The sequence below is a fragment of the Bos javanicus genome, chromosome 24 (assembly GCF_032452875.1).
Source record: "Bos javanicus breed banteng chromosome 24, ARS-OSU_banteng_1.0, whole genome shotgun sequence".
NCBI lineage: Eukaryota > Metazoa > Chordata > Mammalia > Artiodactyla > Bovidae > Bos > Bos javanicus.
The window spans coordinates 50,650,642-50,670,108 of record NC_083891.1 but is presented as its reverse complement, the minus strand read 5'-3'; the positions used below and the strand labels follow the sequence as shown (position 1 = coordinate 50,670,108).

Here is a 19,467-nt window from a genome sequence, read left to right as displayed (position 1 = left end):
AACTAGAGAAAGCCCGAGCCCAGCAGTGAAGACCCAGTGCAGCCAAAAATAAATAAATAAATATTTTTTTTAAGCCTAATTCTCAGCTTTAGGGTGTGCAGTTTTGTTTTGTTTTGTTTTGTTCAGTTGACACAACTCTCTGCATACAAGATATTTTTGCATGAATTGCACTGTTAACCTTAAAATGAATGTTTTCTTTAAAAAAAAAGCACATTCTCTTCTCCCACAGTAATTTACTTTCCAAGTTTTTTTTTTTAATGTCCATCAATTTTCACTATTTTCCTCTCCATTTTCTCCCAAGCACTTAGGTTTACCATTAGAGTCTTAACAATCGCAATAACCTCCCACACAATTCTCTGCCTCTGATCCCTCCTACCCTCTGGTGTCCTGTATGGGAGGAAAGGCTTTCCCTCAATCCTGCTAGTTTCATTAGGGGGATCTACTAAATAAACTGACAACAGGCAGACTAACAGGAGAAAAAGATACAAATATATTAATTCTTAATATTATGTGCATAAGGACATCACAGGGAGGGGGAGAGTGAATATTCAAAGAAGCAGTGAGATTCAAGAGCTTTATATCATCTTAATAGCAAAAGGGGAGGGAGAATGTAGGCAATTTAAAGGAGAGCAAATGATGTTTAAGAAAGATAAATGGGCCCTTCGAAGAATAGATGAGAGGTATGAGCGTTGTCTTTGTTCAGTTGCTAAGTCATGTCCAGTTCTTTGTGACCCCACGAACCAAAGCATGCCAGGCTTCTCTATCCTTCACTATCTCCCAGAGTTGACTCAAACTCATGTCCATTGAGTCAATGACACCATCCAACCATCTCATCCTCTGCCACCCTCTTCTCCTCCTGCCCTCAGTCTTTCCCAGCATCAGGGTCTTTTCCAGTGAGTTGGCTCTTCATATCAGGTGGCCAAAGTAATGGAGCTTCAGCTTCAACATCAGTCCCTCCAATGAATATTCAAGGTTAATTTCCTTTAGGATTGACTGGTTTGCTCTCCTTGCAGTCCAAGGGACTCTCAAGAGTCTTCTCCAGCACTGCAACTCAAAAGCATCAATTCTTCGGTGCTCAGCCTTGTTAATGGTCCAATGCTCACATCTATACATGACTACTAGAAAGACCATAGCTTTGACTAGACAGACCTTTGTTGGCAAATAATGTCTCTGCTTTTTAGTGTGCTAAGTTTGTCATAGCTTTTCTTCCAAGGAGCAAGTGTCTTTTAATTTCACGGCTGCAGTCACTGTCCACAGTAATTTTGGAGCTGAAGAAAAGGAAATCTCTCCCTGTTTCCACTTCTTCCCCTTCTATTTGCTCTGACGTGATGGGAAGTATGGTAGTTTGGGATAAAGTTTGTCTAGTGCGGTGTCAACTTCTTGTTTCCTCTCTTGCAATGACTCAGTCTGCCCTGGAGGACAAAACTCCCTGCAGGGGATCCATCACTACTGAGTTTCTCTTGGAGGATCTGTCTTGAGGTAGCTAAGAGGAGTTCAGAGCAAACCTCTCCCTTCATTGGACATTTTTCAAGTACCTTCAGCTCAAAATAATCAGTACACCAAAGTGGCTTATTTGGCTGCTCAATGTCCTGAAATCCTTGAGTTCCCTCCACACAGACATTAATCCTCCAGAACACAACCTTCACCATCGCTCTCTACTCAAAAACCTTCATTAGCTTCCTAATGGCCTATGCAATGAGTTCCAAAATACTTGTCATGTTGTTAAAGATCTGCATGAAGGTGCTCAGAACCTCCTTCTCCTCCAGCCTTATTTCTCGGGTTTTAAGCAAGGTTTCTCAGTATCAGCATTATTGACACTTTGGACCTGGGGGTTTTGTGTCATTGGGGACTGTCCTGTGTATGTCCTTGAACTTTTAGCAACATCCCTGGCTTCGACCCACTATGTGCCCGTAGCACTTCCCACCCCGATTACAACAACCAAGCATGTCTCCTGACACTGAGAAATGTCCCCAAGGAGGGCAGAATCACCCAGCTGAGAGCCACCGCTCTCAGGAAACTCAGGTCAATTCATCGTTCTCCCATTAAAGTAAGACTTTTAAGGCGTTTGTTTACTCATTCATTCATGCATGTATGTGTTGGTTTCGCTATGTGGCTTCCCCTTCTAGAATACCTCAAAAGGCTTTAAACCTTGGGGAAATGGGGTTCTTAACTTTAAGAAAGATACAGATCAGATCATCTCTTATTCTGGTCAACAAAAGCCTCCAACATCCAGACCCAGCCTTATCTGCCTCATCTCACATCAGTTCAGCCTCACACCCTTCACTTCAGGCAAACAGTTCTCGAATACACAGTGTCTCAGCTTCCCGCCTCCCCAAGGGTCATTCCCTCTGCCTTCATTGGGGGGGGGGGGGGGTGGTCCATGGATTTTCCTGGCCCCAATCACACAGGGTTCTCAGCACCGACACTGTGCTCCCCTGAACCACCTATGTCCCCAAGCACACCTCCAACCACATTCCTAGCACATAGATAGAACTGTATATTTGTTTCTCTGACACTCCAAACAGACCATGAATAATTTAAGGAATAATACTTATCATTGGTGTGATACTTATTGTTTCTACAAAGCCAGGCACAGAACATGTGGTATAAAGTCATAATAAAGATAGCTAACATGTTGCTGCTATTTTTGTTGCTGTTCATTCACTCAGTCATGTCTGACTCCTTGCAACCCCATGAACTGCAGCATGCCAGGCTTCCCTGTCCTTCACTATCTCCCAGAGCTTGCTCAAACTCATGTCCATTGAGTCGATGATGCCATCCAACCATCTCATCCTCTGTCACCCACTTCTCCTCCTGCCTTCAATCTTTCCCAGCATCAGGGTTTTTTCCCAGTCATCTTTTCGCATCAGGTGGTCAAAGTATTGGAGCTTCAGTTTCAACATCAGTCCTTCCAATGAATATTCAGGATTGTTTCCCTTAGGATTGACTGGTTTGATCTCCTTGCAGTCCAAGGGACTCTCAAAAAACTTCTCCATCACCACAACTCAAAAACATCAGTTCCTCAGAGCTCAGCCTTCTTTATATATTGAGTGCTAACTGCATGCCAGGAGCTGTTCAAAGCACTTCAGTTCAGTTCAGTCACTCAGTCATGTCAACTCTTTGTGACCCCATGGACTGCAGCACACCAAGCTTCCCTGTCCATCACTAACTACCAAAGCCTACTCAAATTCATATCCATCGAGTCAGTGATGCCATCCAACCATCTCATCCTCTGTTGTCCCCTTCTCCTCCCACCTTCAGTCTTTCCCAACATCAGGGTCTTTTCAAATGAGTCAGTTCTTTGCATCAGGTGGCCAAAATATTGGAGTTTCAGCATCAGTGCTTCCAATGAATATTCAGGACTGATTTCCTTTAAGATGGGCTGGTTGGATCTCCTTGCAGTCCAAGGGACTCTCAAGAGTCTTCTCCAACACTGTAATTCAAAAGCATCAATTCTTCGGCACTCAGCTTTCTTTATAGTCCAACTCTCACATCCATACACGACTACTGGAAAAACCATAGCTTTGACTAGACAGACCTTTGTTGGCAAAGTAGTCTCTGCTTTTTAATATGCTATCTAGGTTGGTCATAGCTTTTCTTCCAAGGAGCAAGTGTCTTTTAATTTCATAGCTGCAGTCACCATCTGCAGTGATTTTGGAGCCCAGAAAAATAAAGTCTGACACTGTTTCCACTGTTTCCCCATCTATTTGCCATGAAGTGATGAGACTGGATGCCATGATCTTAGTTTTCTGAATGTTGAGTTTTAAGCCAACTTTTTCACTCTCTTCTTTCACTTTCATCAAGAGGCTCTTTAGTTCTTCTTCACTTTCTGCCGTAAGGGTGGTGTCATCTGAATATCTGAAGTTATTGATATTTCTCCTGGCAGTCTTGATTCCAGCTTGTGCTTCATCTAGCCTGGCATTTCACATGATGTACTCTGCATAGAAGTTAAATAAGCAGGGTGACAATATACAGCCTTGACATACTCCTTTTCCTATTTGGAACCAGTCTGTTGTTCCATGTCCAGTTCTAACTGTTGCTTCCTGACCTGCATACAGATTTCTCTGGAGGCAGGTCAGGTGGTCTTGTATTCCCATCTCTTTCAGAATTTTCCACAGTTTATTGCGATCCACACAGTCAAAGGCTTTGGCATAGTCAATAAAGCAGAAATAGATGTTTTTCTGGAACTCTTTTGCCTCTTCCATGATCCAGCCCTGGGATTTCTTTGGAGGGAATGATGCTGAAGCTGAAACTCCAATACTTTGGCCACTTCATGCGAAGAGTTGACTCATTGGAAAAGACTCTGATGCTGGGAGGGATTGGGGGCAGGAGGAGAAGGGGCCGACAGAGGATGAGATGGCTGGATGGCATCACTGACTCGATGGACGTGAGTCTGAGTGAACTCCTGGAGTTGGTGATGGACAGGGAGGCCCGGCATGCTGCGATTCATGGGGTCGCAAAGAGTCGGACACGACTGAACAACTGAACTGAACTTAACTTGCATGAAATATTCCCTTGGTATCTCTAATTTTCTTGAAGAGATCTCTAGTCGTTCCCATTCTGTTGTTTTCCTCTATTTCTTTGCATTGATCACTGAGGAAGGCTTTCTTATCTCTTCTTGCTATTCTTTGGAACTCTGCATTCAAATGGGCACTTAGCATGGTTTTATTAACTCGGTTATTCTTCGAAACATAGCGGCACAGGGGTGAAAAATCCACCTGCCAAGCAGGAGTCCTGGGTTCAATCCCTGGGTCTCCATGACTAAGCTGGGACTGATTTCAGGCATGCAAAGATAGTCTACTATTAGGAAATGTAATATATAATTTACCATGTCTGGGAATAAAAAGAGAAAAGAGTCTTATTATTTCCATAGATGCTGAAAAAATATTTCATACTGATAAAAATGTAATGTCTAGTCTTAATAAAATCACTTACTAGAGAGATACCTTCTTTACTTTAATTAATATTTATTGAACACTTGCTGTATGCCAGGCACAGTTTTAGGCATTTGGAATATGGCAGTGAATATAATAGGCAAAAATCTCTGTGCTCTTGAGGCTTACACTTTAGTAATGAAGACAGACAATAAATAATAAGCATAATGATTAAGTAAATTAAGGGCTTTCCAGGTGGCACAGTGGTAAAGAATCCACCTGCCAATGCGGGAGATGCAGGAGACCTGGGGTCAGTCCTTGGGTCAGGAAGATCCCCTGGAAAAGGGAAATGGCAACCCACTCCAGAATTCTTGCCTAGAAAATTCTGTGGACAGAGAAGCCCAGTGGGCTACAGTCCATGGAGTTGCAAAGAATCAGACACGACTAATCAATTGAGCATACACAAAAATTATCTAGGATATGAGAAGGTGATAAGCGGAATGGAAAATTGGAAGAGCTGGGAATGTAGGCAACAATGATTTTAAATGGAGTAGTCGAGGGGTGGGCTCAATGAGGTGTTGACATTTGCACAAACACCTGAGGGAAGTGAGTGAGGCATGCAGATTTCTGAACTAAGGACGTGTCCCAAGCGCAGCGAACACCCCAGTTGAGTTGAAGAAATAGCAAGGAGGCCAGTATCACTGGAATTTATTTGAGTATAAACTGTGAGGTAATGTGTGATGTTTACAGGTGACCACCATACCCTCACAGAACCACTTCAAAAGGCAGAAAGAAAAGTACCTCTTACCATGTTTGTTTTTATCAGAGAGGATAATATGTCTTGGAGCTCTACAGCAGACTGTATAACACTATCAAATCTCCCTTAAATTAATCTATAAATTTAATAGGATCCCATTTTTAAAAAAAAGCAGTATTTCATTTTTTAGTGTGCAAGCTAAACTGATTCTCAAACTAAACTAAACTTGAGAACTGATTCTCAAGTTCATACACAAGAAAAAAAACAAGCAAGAATAAACATGAAAATTCCAAAACATAAGCACAAATAAGGGAAACATACCTTATCAGCATTAAGATAACTGGATCATAATCTGAAAGAAAATAAAGTTAGATCCCTACCTCACACCTTATACTAAAATAAACTCCAGATTGATCAAAGAGGGAAGAGACTAAGTGGTTAGAGACAGTAATGGATGGGAGACTGAATTTTCATTGTAAACCCTCTGTGGCTTTTAAATTTTGTAGTGCCTGCATTGCATATTTAAAATTAACAAAAATGTGTTTAAAATACTCATCTTACAAAAGATTAATCATATTTAACATATACTCAGGTTCTTATGCAAGCAATGGATTATAGTAGAAAGAATACAGACTGGAAAATCAAGTCTTGATTTTATACTATTCACTTGTAACCTTGGGCAAATCATTGCATCTTCACTTTATCTCTACAGTGTGAGTATTAGATTAGGTGGATTCAGGGAAACAGTAGAAACAGTGTCAGACTTTATTTTTTTGTGGTTCCAAAATCACTGCAGATGGTGAGTGCAGCCATGAAATTAAAAGACACTTACTCCTTGGAAGGAAAGTTATGACCAACCTAGATAGCATATTCAAAAGCAGAGACATTACTTTGCCAACAAAGGTCCATCTAGTCAAGGCTTTTGGTTTTTCCAGTGGTCATGTATGGATATGAAAGTTAGACTGTGAAGAAAGCTGAGTGCCGAAGAATTGATGCTTTTGTACTGTGGTGTTGGAGAAGACTCTTGAGAGTCCCTTGGACTGCAAGGAGATAAAAGCAATCCATCCTAAAGGAGATCAGTCCTGGGTGTTCATTGGAAGGAGTGATGTTGAAGCTGAAACCCCAATACTTTGGCCACCTGATGCAAAGAGTTGACTCACTGGAAAAGACCCTGATGCTGGGAGGGTTTGGGGGCAGGAGGAGAAGGGGATGACAGAGGATGAGATGGCTGGATGGCATCACCAACTTGATGGACATGAGGCTGGGTAAACTCCAGGAGTTGGTGATGGACAGGGAGGCCTAGCATGCTGCGATTCAAGGGGTTGCAAAGAGTCGGACACAACTGAGCGACTGAACTGAGTCTCTTTTAATGCTAAATTCTGTAACACTTAATTTTAAGCTTATAAACTGACCTAAGACTACTTTGATCTTCTATAACCAGTTTTGTCAGCTGCTCTAATACACACCAGATGATTTGGTGTGGAATTTAATATCAAATATTAAACAGAGATTACTCTACTTATGCAATTACAATTGAACGAAAACGGCATGCAAACCGCACCTTACGTTTCAACCAGGAGATTCTGGGCTGTTAGTTGGTTCTCCCATGCACCAAACATTTGAGAAAAGGATCACCTCATGGCACCAGCTGCTTGGGATAATAAGGCTGAGGACTCATACCAGAGGACAGCATACGTCCACAGCCTATCAGCCATCCATGAATCAGAGCCCAGTGTCCAGTTTGGGGCTTATGTGGATCTTTGATCTTTTGGCCATCCTTTAAATACCTCCATCAAAAGAAAGAAAGAAAGTCAATCTACTTTTTAACAACTTTACTAAGTGAAAGTGATTATTAGCTACGTGAGCCAGTAGGTAAATCATTTTATATGTCTCAAGGAATTTAGTAACTAAAGACATCTTAGTCATGATCTAGTCTGAACCACAGATTTCACAGATGAGAAAAGTGAGGCTTAGAGGAGTCAAAATGACTTGTTTAACATACACAGCCAGTCCCTGGCAAATTCATGGTAAAAATTCCAGTGTTTCCACTCTTGATCCAAAGCTGTTTCCAGTTGTGATCTTTTGTCTTTAAATTACCTCCCAAACTGCCCTATGATTTACTGCCTTCCAAAAGTGTGTTTTATTTCTGATACTGGCTTGGCTCTATCTGCTGTCTGGACACTGAAGTTCTATGACCTGAGGAGTAGATAGAGCTTCTGAGCAAGAAACCGAGGGAGGGAACTAAAGAGAACGTGGAGACTCCAGCTTAGACCTGTCCTTGAGAAACTCTTTCCCAACCCTCCCTGCCATCGCCAGTCTCCCATCCTCCCCAGGAATACTTGTGTCTAACATTTTTCTTTAAAACCTTCAATTCCTTCTTTCCCACTTCCATCCTCAGCCAAGATGATTCTTAGAGTTCATAAGCTTCTCTCAGACACATGCCCAACCTAATTCTACCCAGGAAACAGCTGTCAGCAAATCTCCTTGGAGGTTTGTATTTCCCTTTAACTTAAGTAGGTCATTGCTCTGAAGGAAGCGTAAAGACGGAATGAATGAAAATAAGCTGATGAGTTCAGCTTGTGTGAGATCTGCGAAAAATGCAGGGAGATGGCAGAGCAGCAGGGCTGAACCAGCAAGGGAAGTCCCCTTCCAAACCTTCCTATGACTCAGAACTTACAAAATACCCAGTCGGACAGGCAGAATGAACATTCAAGGGACCTTAAGCATAAAGACATGAAGTTTCTATCTTGTCTGTGTCTATCTTCTCAAAGATAGAAGGACTCAACATCAGAGACCAGCTTGCCTGGCAGGATGACATTTTTCCAGTTGAAAAGAGGTGCTTGGGGCTGAAAAGATGGAGATGTGTGACCCACAATGCAGAGGTCTGATTAGCATGATTGATCTCCTTCCAACAAAAATCAAATGGTCTATTTCTCACCCCAGCAAGTTGCCACATCTCCCTTTGAAGAGTCCATTCAGAGAAGTAAAAGTCTACTGTCCACAAAATAAGCAACCTTGGTTGGAAGCAGGCTCTTGGGTAAGATACCCTATGAGATTAGGCTGGGAGAAACCAGAGTTAAGTGATAAGGATGACACTTGTGGGGAAAGTAGGGAGAATCACAAAAAGGAAACACGGCCCCTGTGGGGAAGGGAGCATGGCTGGCAGGGAGCAGCCCTGGTTTATTCTTTTTTTTAATTAATTAATTTATTTATTTAGGCTCTGCAGGGTCTTTGCTGCCATGCATTGGCAACAAAGTCGTGGCAACCGGGGGCTACTCTCTAGTTGTGGTGCTCAGGCTTCTTATTTTGGTGATTTCTCTTGTTGCAGAGCCCAGGTTCCAGAGCATGGACTTCCGTAGTTGAAGTGCATGGACTTAGTTGCTCCATAAGCACATGGGATCTTCCTGGACCAGGGATAGAACCTATGTTCCCAGCACTGGCAGGATGATTATTAACCACTGGACCACCAGGGAAGTCCCTGGTTTATTCCTGAATATGAGTGCCAGGAGACTTTGGTACAGCTCACTCTCATCTCTCTCAAGTGAAAGTGAAGTCGCTCAGTTGTGTCTGACTCTTTGCGACCTCATGGACCATAGCCTACTAGGCTCCGCGGTCCATGGGATAGCTTTTCCAGGCAAGAATACTGGAGTGGGCTGCCATTTCCTCCTCCAGGGGATCTTCCCAACCCAGGGATCGAACCCGTGTCTCCTGCATTGCAGACAGACACTTTATCATCTGAGCCACTAGGGAAGCCCTGTCTCTCTCAAAACCACCTTAAAACTTGGCTTCCTATCAAGTGCAGCAAAGTTTGTTCCACTGCTACTAATCCACACACCATCTCATTACTAGATAAGGTACATTTTGCAACAGCTATCCTTATCAAACTGTAGGATCTTAACTTCCAGAAGACAGAAACATGTATAGGTCTTGCCAGCGTTGTCCCTAAAACTTTGACTCTTAAGCTACATAGGGATGCAGACCAGAAATCTGTTGCTACTCAAGGTGAGGTGCTCCCTAAGGCTCCTCTGCACTGTTAGCCTAAGGACATGTTTCCATTTGTTCATTCGTGCATTAAATATTTGAGGAGCATCATCTAAGAAGCATCTGGCAGTAGCAAAGAGAAAGAGAGGTGAGAAAACGGCCCTGTTGAACTTTATGCTCTAGTCTGGAGAAGCACTTACCAAGAGAAATAACAATGTGAGTCACATATGTAATTCAAAATTTTTTAGTTGCCATGTTTAGAAAAGGTAATAAGAAACAAGTGACATTGATTCTGGTAATATATTTGATTTGATTCAACAGATCCCAATATTATCATTTCAATATGTAATCAATATTTAAAATTATTAATTATATATTTTACATTGTTTTGTATTAAGTCTTTGAAATCTCGTCTTTTGTTTTATGGCCCATATCTATTTAGACACTAAATTTTTGTCAGGAAAAATTGTATCTGTATAAATGTTCATTGATAAAGTAGGTCCCCATGCCTTAAGATTTTATAAATATTCTTAAAAGCTTTCTGATAACTTTATTAATAGTTCTTAAATTTAAATTAATCAAAATGTTAGTAGCTCAGTCATGTCCGACTATTTGCAACCCTATGGTCCATCCGTGAAATTCTCTAGGCAGGGATACTAGAATGGGTTGCCATTGTCTTCTCCAGGGGATATCCCATACTTGTGGATCAAACTGGGGTCTTCTTCATTGCAGGCAGATTCTTTACCATGTGAAAATTTAATCAAAGTTAATCATTAAAATTCAATTAGTCAGTGAAGCTAGCCACTTCCAAGTGCTCCATAACCACATGTAGCTAGTGACCGCCATATAGGACAATGTGGCTCCAGAAGGAAAGAGAAACAGTAATCAAAAGAACTCATAAGCAACAGTAAGTGATAAGAAGTATAGATACATAGTGTTAGGTGATGGTGTAACATCTGACTTCATCTAGGGGAACTGCTGTTAAAGGCTCTGAAGATTAATCCAGGAAGAGACCACAGATAGGAAGAAAAGCTTTCCGGCAAAGACAGAAGCATGTGCCAAGGCCCTGAGGCATAGCAGAAGATAATAAGGCCTGTTTTAGTCAGCCTCCCATGGGGAAAGACACAGGTTTTTTGAACCAGGAAATTTAAGGAGTGTTTACAAGATGAGGCCAGGGTATAGGGAAGATAGTCCGTAATGGTACGGTACCCTAGGCTAGTCACTTGCAGAGAACTGTTAGCAACCACCATGCCACCACCACCCCAGCTTAAAGGCACAAGAGAATAAGGCAGTTATTGGAACCTAGAATAGACAGACACGTGGTAGGGCCATGTAACAGGAGCTGTGGCCTTCAGTAGAGGGGATGCAACCAGCCCACAGAGACCCCACAGGGTGGTAGGAAGGGAGATAAATAGCTCAACTTCCCATTCCTTCTGCCCTCCAGCCTCCTGGGTATCTCCCATTGGTCAAGCCCAGCCACAGCAGAAGTTAAGAAATCCCATTGAGGCAGAACATGCAGCTCAGCCTCAGGGCATAGAAGAGCACAAAGAAGGGTGGAGAATAATCTGGAAGGACAAACCCAAGATCTTCAGCTCAGGGGTGTGTATCAGTTTATTCTTGGTGCTATAAAAATTATCACCATTCCAGTCACTTCAAATGAATCAAATCTCTTATTTTACAGTTCTGAACCCTTAAAATTGGGTTGTCAATAAGGTTGTCTGAAAAAAAAAAAAAAATAAGGTTGTCTGCCTACTAGAGGAAGTATTGTCTTCTGCCTCTTCCAGTTACCAAAGACTACCTGTGTTCCTTTTTAAAAAATTATTTTATTATTCTTATTGTAATTATATTTATTTTTTGGCTGTGCTTGCAGGGCATATGGGATCTTTGTTTCCCAACCAGGGATAGAACCCACGACCCCTGTATTGGAAGCACAGAATCTTAACCACTGAACCGTCAGGGAAGTCCCCACCAGTGTTCCTTGATGCACAGTCCCCTCCTCATACCACTCTGACCTCTGCCTCCGCCAGCACATGTCCTTCTCTGCCTTCAGTTCTCCTCCTTTGTTCTTATAAGGACCCTTCTGATTATCCTGGGACTACCTGGATAATAGAGGGTAATTTTCCTGTCTCAAGACCCCTAACTTGATCACATCTACGAAGTTCCTTTTCCACATAAAGTCACATTCACATGTCCTGGTGAGTAGGCTATGGACATCTCTGGAGGACCCTTACTGTGTCTACCACAATGTGTCAAGAAAGTAAAAGAATGTTACTATGATGGCATGGAAAGGGCAAGAGGGGAGTATGGAGAGTCAGGTGATGAGGAGCTGGGAAGGAAGCATACCGGCAAAGGTTTGTAGACCAGAGAAAGGATTTTGTTCTGTATCTTGAGGCGATGGAAGTCACTGAACCTGCACTTTGAAGAAATGCACTGCAACTACAAAATTAAAACATAGACTGAAAAGAGGCAGAAACAATTGAAAGTGAGTTGAGAAAAGGTATAGTAATTAGATGATTGAAGATAACGGCTTGGACTAAGGAGGTGGCCATAAAGATGGAGAAAAATGGAAGGATTTGAGAGGTATTGAGGAAGCAAAACTTGTAGGATTTGGTGATAGATCAGCTAAGGAACAAGGAGTGAGGTTGAGGGCCGTGTTAAAGATTTCTGACTTGCTCAACTGGATAGATTCAATTCACCACAACAGAAAACCTGTGCTCAGGACAGGTTTATTTGGGGGACAGCGGATGTGGTTTTGAACATCATGGTTTGAAATGACTTTAAGAGAATCAAATAGAAAATTCAGTGGGCAGTTGGACATAGAAGGGGGCACAAAGTTTCCTCTGGGTTTCAGAGGAAATATCAAATCTTCAGGTTTTGGGTGGTCATTGAAGCCTTGCTTATGAATGAAATCACCTCAAATAGAGGCCAGTTAGAAGAGTGTCTAGGACCCACCCTTGAGAGGCTTGAACATTTAATAGCCAGAGAGAGAGTGATAAGGTAAAAGAGGGACCAGGAGACTGAAGCATCACAAAAGTCAAAGAAATCGATGATTTAAAGAAGTGGTCACCAAGGTTGACGGCTCCTGACAGTTCAGTAGATGGGTTTCTACAAAGATTAATGCCAATTCACCTACATTGTCAGTCCATCAGATTCTGGTGGAGCAGTTTACACCCTTGAGGCCAGGTGGTGCCTACCTGCCTCTTCATCCCATTCAAGTAAATCAAGGTCATGACAGTTGATTTATGGGTGGGCACAAAACCACTGAAAGCCAATGAGACCTATCCGTGGGACTTCTAAGAGAGTATCACTCGTTCCCACTGTCTTAAAACTAGAGGAGATATAGGACCCAAACTGTTGCTACTCCCTTGCTACTACATTAAGCTTAGGAGTAAGGGCTTCCCTGGTGGCTCAGATGGTAAAGAATCTGCCCGCAATGCGGGAGACCTGGGGTTCAATCCATGGGTTGGGAAGATCCCCTGGAGGAGGGCATGGAAACCCACTCCAGTATTCTTGCCTGGAGAATCCTCACGGGCAGAGGAGTCTGGCAGGCTACGACAGTCCATGGGGTCACAAAGGGTCAGACACGACCGAGAGACTAAACACAGAAGTAAAGGCAACACTTGGCAGAAGACAAAGATGGTGAGAAACCAGTTATGACATCTCTTTGCCACTTACTTCAGCTGTGCCCGAAACTTGATCTAGCCTTACACTTTCCATTGAGATGAGCCAATAAATTCCTTTTTTGTATAAGTCAAGTACAAAACACCACCTACAATGGAAAGAATATTAAATTTTATGAGAAGATAAATGAAATGGAACTTTTGTCTAAAACCTCTAGAAGAAAAATGTCTAATGGGTCAAGATGATCAGGGGATTGACTGAAATGTTCATTAAAATCATAATAAAGCCATGAAAACAGATGGGAGACAGAATCTTGGAAGCAGAAAAATAAAATATATGAAAATAATAGAAGAGTTTCTGTGTTCATGATCTCCAATTTAAGGTGAAACACTCAAAAATAAACAAGAATATATAGAGAAAGAAAAATTTAAATCCCAGACTTTTAAAGTAACTGCTTTTATTTTTTTTCCTTTCCTTTTTGGCCAAACTATACAGCATGTAGGATCCCTGACCAGGGATCAAATCTGTGCTCCCTGCAGTGTGGGAGTGTAGAGTCCTAACCACTGGAACTCCAGGGAATTTCAGCAACTTCTTTATTGCCACCAGAAATCTAGTTCCAAAGTGTTTCTTGTTCTCCTTTGTTCTGAGCTTGTATCTTTCAGCACCTTGAAATAGCAATTTTACAGATGTATGAATTGTAATATTATTTCCATGGCATTGCTATTGTACTGAGTAATTATAATTTTCATTGACACAAAAGTTACAAATTCCCTGGACTTGCTCAGGAGAACTTAAGACTATTGCTAGGCACCTTACAAATGTGATTATCCCCTTTGTGGGAACTGAGGAATCTAACCTCAATTAACTTTTACATTTGGAAGCTTAAATTTATTGACTTTGTCTTCTTTGAACCTTTTATTGAAAATTCACCAAAATGTGGAGCTATTATGATTCAAGAGATGGATCCTGTAGAAAGAAATCTACAAACACGTGAGAAGCACCCACATAAGGCAAAACAATGAGCTAAGTGCACTCAGAGGCTTGAAGCTTGGACCTCGTCCCCCACAGAGCTTAAAATCCGGTGACAGAGGTAGGACCTACTCATGAAGAATCAAATATCAATATAAAGCAGTAAGTGATAAATGATTTTTTTTTTAAGTTGTGCAAATATGTAGATGCCAGAAGAGCAAAAAATCAGTGTGAATTAGAATCCCTTGAGGGTTGGTTCGAGTGAATGGACAGAAATGAAGTGAAGGGCTCTGTAGGCAGAAAGATCTGTGCAAACAAGCCACCATTGGAGAAAGACTTACAGGTAACTATATTATAGAAAAATCTGGCTGAAGCAGTGATTCTTTTTATGGAGTTTTAGTTGTGGGGGATAGGGGAGGGGAGGGCGGAGTTTAAAAGGTAAGGAGGACAGTGAATGACAACCTGCAAAACTTCTGCTTCATCTTGTAGGAAATAAAGTGTTGAAGACGATCTTAAAGATTAAATCAGTGGACACTGACCATCTCTCTTTCTCATTATCAAATCTGTCTTAGCTACTGATGCAAGTGCCTGGACTTGGTCTGTGGGTGAAATAATAAGCTTTTGTTGACCAATGCAGTGGAAAAAGAAAAGTGAGAAACTGGAGGGCAGGGTGGGTGGAACTTATCGTACTAATACAGCTAGGCTTGCACTGCGAATATCTTAGTATAGTTGCCACAGGGAAGATGGATTTTACAAGGATGAAGCTGGAATGAGCTCAGGCAGAAGGCCACTGCAAAATGCCAGGCAGAAGTTCATGAGGGCCTGTACTAAGGTAGCAACAGTAGAAATGAAGAAAAGAAGGGAGTTCTCGGGTGGTCCAACGGTTAAGAATCTGCTTGCCAATGCAAGGGACACAGGTTCGATCCCTGATCCAGGAAGATCCCACATGCCGTGGAGCAACTAAGCTTGTGCATCACAACTACTGATGCCCAGGCTCAGAAACAAGAAGCCACCATGAGAAGTCTGCGCATGTTAACTACAGAGTAGTGCCCACTCAGTGCAACTGGAGAAGACCCACGTGCAGCAACAGAACCCAGTGCAGCCAGAAAAAAATAAACAGTGATAAGTGGTGCTTTCAGTAAGTAAGAGCATTTGGCATTTATAAAGTATATACTTTGTTTGCATACATTTGAGCAAGCTAGTCTGCCTTCCACCTCCAACTCATGTGCCAAAAGGTAACACATAGGCTGAATTTTGGAGAGGATAGTCAGGCCAATTTCTGCAGCCATACTCCACTCCCAACACTTGGGACAACTCCTTCCAGCTACAGGACTCAATGGCTAGAAGAAGTGTTATACCTCTCCTCAAAAATCCCTCCCGGCTTAGCACTCATGGATGCACACACCCATCACCACAACCACCACCACCGCTATCTCCATCACTTTTGAGATTCTGGCATCAACTCATCCTCTACCTTAATACCCACCACACTCTCAGGAGAGAAGGCTCAGAGCCCCAGGAGGCCGCTTTTTAAACAGTTTTATTATTTTTGGCTGTGCTGGGTCTTTCTCGCTGCCCACAGGCTTTCTCTAGCTGCAGTGAGCAGGGGCTACTCTTTAGGTGTGATGTGCAGGCTCCTCATCGCAGTGGCTTCTCTTGTTGGGGAGCACAGGCCCTAGGGCTCACGGGCTTCAGTAGTTGTAACTCACAAGCTTAGACGCCCCACAGCATGTAGGATCTTCCCAGACCAGTGTCCGAACCGGTATCCTCTGTATTGCAAGGCAGATTCTTAACACTGGACCACTAGGGAAGCCCCCAGAAGACCACTTTGAAAGACCATAAAATAAATGTTAAACTGTCACAGCAAAGGTTGGTGTGTCTTCCTAATTCTATTCAGTTCCCCTGAAGGAAAAGACTGGATGGGCACATTCAACAGCTATGATGATAAACAAAGGCTAAAATCAGCTTCGAAACCAACACAGTGTGTCTTCAGTTTTACAGCAACAATTCTTTCTGCCTTTTGTCTGAACCTCAAAGTATAGTCTTATTATATATTAATTCTATTTTATTTAGCTTTATTTAGGCTATCAGTAACACTCATTGAGGGCTGATACACTATGCATGTGTGTGCACTCAGTCGTGTCTGACTCTTCTGAAACCCCGTAGACTGTAGCCCACCAGGCTCCTCTGTCCATGGAATTTTCCAGGCAAGAATCCTGGGCTGGGTTGCCATTTCCTTCTCCAGGGGATCTTCCCAACTCAGAGACGGAACCTGTCTCTCTTGCGCTTCCCCTGCATTGGCAGGCAGGTTTTTTACCACTAACATAAACATATCTCTGCCTCTCCTAAACACCAAGAGGTGTATCAAAGCACCCAGGTTCCCCCAGGACACAATCAAAAGAGTCACCAGATGAGTAAATTATTTGCTAAACCTAGATCAGAGACCTCAGAGAAGGCAATGGCACCCTACTCCAGTACTCTTGCCTGGAAAATCCCATGGACGGAAGGGCCTGGTGGGCTGCAGTCCATGGGGTCCCTAGGAGTCGGACACGACTGAACGTCTTCACTTTATTTTTTCACTTTCGTGCGTTGGAGAAGGAAATGGCAACCCACTCCAGTGTTCTTGCCTGGAGAATCCCAGGGACGGGGAGCCTGGTAGGCTGCCGTCTATGGGGTCGCACAGAGTCAGACACGACTGAAGCGACTTAGCAGCAGCAGCAGCAGCAGCAACAGCAGCAGATCAGAGACCTGCATCTCATAGTCTGGATCCCAGTGCCCCGGCTCTCTCTTCCTCCTCCGGGGAAGTCAGAGTCATAAATGACCGTCATGACTCTTCCTCCTGCTTTATGGTGGCTCCAGTTCTTTCATCACTTTATAAGGATTCCTGCTTTCACCTCCTATTGCCTCCAGGTTGGGGTGGCCTTGACTGTAGCTACAAATTTATTTTGTTCCAACTGAACAGCAGAATGCCTGCCATATACAAGATAACTCTACCCCTGGCCTCCATTTCTTAGAAAACTGAAGATAGAATTCTTTGCTCCACTTGTGTTTTTGTGATAAGATTCCCACCAATGTCTGACTCAAGTCCATAAAAACTAACTTAACAATATAACACTGTTACCATCTCTAGGGACCAGGCCAAAAGCCCTTCTGGAAACCTTCACCCGTACTTTTCCCAAACCGCCTGCCCTTCCTGCCCCGCCCATGGTCCTTGCACCACGTTCTTGGGCGCCCTCTCCCCACTCATGTCTTATTTCCCTTTCCCGTGCTCCTTCTAAATCGCCTCCTCATTTCCCTAGTTGCTCAGAAGTCTTGGGCCTGGAGTCGTGGTAAAGAGGGCTGAGTCCCTCAGAGGGACCCATTCCTGCCTGGGTTCACAGCCAGCTAACAATTTCAACCTCTGCCCCTTGGACTCCCTCTACACAAAGAGTTTATGGTCGACTTGGAACGCAAAGCCATTCTCCTAAGGAAACAACCCTAAAGGAGTAGGTAGATGCCCAGGAGAACTCACACGAGTGCCTTTCACTTCCGTACCTCATCTGGAGCTCTGTGTGTACTCTAGAACCTAGCTAACAAAACGCCTTGGTTTCCATGGTTAAATGAGTTCTGAGTTCCAGCTGTGAACATATCTCTGCCTCTGCCATCAGGAGCAACAGCCAGGCTTTCACCGTCTGCAGCCTGCCAACCGCATGGTAGGGATACAACGGAAGTCTAGAGAGCTTAACTTTTAAGAAAAGGGAGTAGAAAGGATGTGATTCTGGGAGGTGAAACCAGGCTGTACAGGGAGGAGAGCTCAGAAGGGTGGGGGTGGGGGCGAGAGTCAAGCTGCCTCTGGGTTTAGGGTCCTCCAGAGATCTTCAACCCAGCCAACAGGCCTGGTCTACGGCACTGCCACTGCTGAGGACAATGGAGTTGGATTCCAGTAGAAGGGGGTGGGAACTAAAGAAAATGTGTCATGGGTTTCAATGTGAGGTCAAATAAGGAATTAAAAACAAAAACTTGAAAAAGCTAATGTAGATCAATATTGTGATCAGTACTATGTTAATGAAGTCAAATCAAATTTAATACTATATATCATGGCTTCTGAAATACTCAGCCCACGAAAAGTATTGCGTGTCAGTCCCATTGGACATGGCTGTCTTGTAGACTTAAGAGGAAACTTGGCCTTTGTCTATATCCAATTTCGCTTTCTTTTTGGCAAGCTATTTAGCCCTTGCCTTGCACTGAGTAAGGATAAATGTGTGTGCTAAGCTGTTCAGTCATGTCTGAGGCTTTGGGACCCCACAGACTGTAGCCCTCCAGGCTCCTCTGTCCGTGGCATTTTCCAGGTAAGAATACTGGAGTGGGTGGCCATTTCCTTATCCAGGGGATCTTCCCTGCCCAGGGATTGAACCCACGTATCTTGCGTCTCCTGCACTGGCAGATGGACTCTTTGCCACTGAAGCACCTGGGAATCCAAGGGTAAATTTACTTACAAATAAAACAGTAAGTGTGAAGAGAACAAGTAGGAGCCTCTATTTTTTTCCTTTGGATCTATTCAGAAAGGTCAAAAGAAAAATCTTTTCCTAGGTGATCAAGTAAGGAAAAGGGAGAAAAAGTTTTCTATGTTTTTAGTGACTATTGTTAGGAGGCTCAAAAAAAGTAATTTTTAAATGACAACTGTAATACGAGAGTACTAATTCATTTTAAATTTCAAACACAAATACGAATGGGTCTAATACGGGTTATTTTCTCTAAATCTACTCTCTTATTTTATATTTTAGGTATTATGATGTCAAATTACTTTCACATAACCCTATATCACAGATTGAAAAGAAAGATTATTTAGAAAGTTGTTTCCAAAATTCAAGAAAGGAACTGAATGGGCTATATTAAATACCAGATTTCTAGTAGTTCTGGTGATGCATTAACAGATTAGTTTTGTGATGACTACTTAAATTCAATCAGTGCAACAATATTTTCTGAAATTATTATGTGCTAAACAATGCGGTAAATGACATAAGGACATACACATAAAAGCACACTGCATGGCCCCATCACCTGTAGAATTTATGTCTTCAGGTGAATTCATTTACACGCACAGAAAAGTAGAGAATTCTATTTACCACTTAACCAACCTCCACAGCAAGTGCCCCTTGCCTCCTGAAATGACAGAAATGGTGGGAACTAAGATGAGCTCCAGGAAACGGTTGTAATTTGAATACATTGAAAGGACACTTTGGATGTCAGAAATCGACAAGAGCCCAAGCAGCGACTTCCCTTTCA

The 19,467-nt window shown here is 42.7% G+C and overlaps 1 long non-coding RNA gene across 1 annotated transcript in view; it reads right to left on the bottom strand.

Moving 5' to 3' along the window:
- LOC133237753 (uncharacterized) overlaps nt 1-17,772 on the bottom strand; it is a 142,118-nt gene extending 124,346 nt beyond the window's left edge. The window contains exon 1 of the long non-coding RNA XR_009733324.1: nt 17,714-17,772. This is a non-coding gene — a long non-coding RNA (uncharacterized LOC133237753). The remainder of the gene's footprint in view (nt 1-17,713) is intronic.
- Between the last annotated feature and the right edge of the window lie 1,695 nt (nt 17,773-19,467).